Genomic DNA, 1964 nt, shown 5'->3' with positions numbered 1-1964 from the left:
CTCAATTACAGGCGGGGCCTCGTGGGAGAAGCCAGGTGTGTGAACTGAGCCTGAGGCCAAGAGGCCTGACTCTAATTTTGGGGGCAGAGAATGCCAGGTTGCTTATTGAGGTATCAAGGCTGTTGGTTTGTGGCCGAGATTGCTCATGGTTCAAATTAGAACTGAAATAGGCACTTGTGTTCTGCCTAGGAACTGTCAGTTAGGGTCCAAGGGTCAGTGTGCAGGCCCCCCACCCTCCACCCCCGCAGGTATTTGAGTCCTCCTGGCAACCTTTGCCAGGCTGCGCATTGCCCCCTGAAGCTGCACCTGCCCCACTGTTCTAAGGACAGAAGCCTCCTGATCCTGTCCTGTGTCCCTCCTGGGGTATGTTCTGGAACCTGGTTCAGCCCCTGGGGGGCTCCTGCCTCACCCAGGACCTGCTCACCCATGCTCACCTGAGCCTCATCCCCCCTTGTGGACGTCTCACACAGGCCCCGCTTTCTTCCCTGTGGAGGAGGCCAGTGCCACTCTCCCTGCCTCCAGGGGCCACCCCGGCCTGCCCTGAATCCTCAGAGCCCCCCACCCATGTCCTATCTGCCCGCATCAGCCGCGGCCTCCTGGCCCTGGTGCTGATCGGGCCCTGCCTGCGCCCCAGCTTTCCTGGAGGTGCGGGCCCCCACTGAGGTTCTGCTTTCTGAAGTCCCCTTGACTCTGGCGAGATCCTATGACTGTGGCAGATGCCTGACAGGAGGGGACCACGGTCACATGCTCGGGTGGTGGCTGGGACGCAGGAGCGTGGCCGTGGCCGGTGGGGGGCATGAGCGGCTCTGCAGCACAGAGAACCACGTCCCCAAGCGCAGAAGTCATGCAATGATGAAAGAAGAGGAATAACGAGAAGGAAAGGCTTCCCTTCCGGCTTCCCACGGGCCACAGAAATGAGGAACCAACCAAGAGCGGGCTGACCTCAAATGCACAAGGACCTGAGCCAGCGAGATGCAGGGAGGGACAGTGTCAGGGCGCTCTGGGACATGGGACAGGTCCACTGCCCGTTTTAAAATGGGGAGAGCAAATAATTTCGCCTGCTTTCATTAATTATACAGGCGTTGATAATGCTGGTGTTAACCTACAGCTGTTCTGTGTAATAGAGGAAGAGTCAAATATCACTATAAGATATGCCAGGCTAGTCATTCCCTCAGTCTGAAGAGGGGTGCTTGGTGTCGCAAGGAAAACCTGGCAGAGTTCCCTAGGTGCAGTGGCCACCACGGCCTTGCATGAGAAGAAGAACTACCGCTATGAACTCTTGAGGTTTGTGATCTTAAAATTATCTTTACATAGTTCTAGGTTGGGTCCAGTGGAAAGGTCTAGAAATACCACGTATGGGCATCCACTAACACCCACAGTGTGGGCTTAAAATTCTTTTTCAAACAAATGAGGGGATGTTGGAGAAATAGCTGTTTCTGCAGATGGACATTTGGTCAGTGCAGACAGAGAGGAAGCTCTGAGGCCATGAGGCGACAGACAAATGACCCGGAGCCAGACAGACAGCTTCTACCTGTCACACGGGTGAAATTCAGCTTCATGAGGGAGGATGCTGCCAGGATAAAGACCTTTGTTTTAATCCAGTGCTTTAAATCATTCTTAAAAAAAAAAATACACACACAAATACAAGAAAAAAAAGTACTTCAGACACCTGGAAGGATACAAGGAAAAAGTTCATTTTCTTCAATTAATAAAGGGACTGTGGAGGGTGACAGGTGAGCCTCCCCCACAGCCCCACCCAGGCGCCCCATGACGGGCTGTGGGGCGTCTCCCCGTGGGAAACACCGGAGTTGAGCTCCCTCCGCGCACAGACTAAGAGCGATGACCCGGCGTCAGGCCTCTCGCTGTCCCCTTGGCAGACAGCGTCAGGGCCCACAGGCCCGTGAGGGCGGTAGCCCAGTGCCCCTGCAGCCCAGGGGACTGACCCCGAGTCTGAGGGAGCCCCG

This window comes from Condylura cristata, unplaced genomic scaffold, assembly GCF_000260355.1.
Source record: "Condylura cristata isolate star-nosed mole 26May11 unplaced genomic scaffold, ConCri1.0 scaffold00028, whole genome shotgun sequence".
Lineage (NCBI taxonomy): Eukaryota > Metazoa > Chordata > Mammalia > Eulipotyphla > Talpidae > Condylura > Condylura cristata.
The sequence above is the reverse complement of the archived record's forward strand: the minus strand, read 5'-3'. Positions refer to the sequence as shown.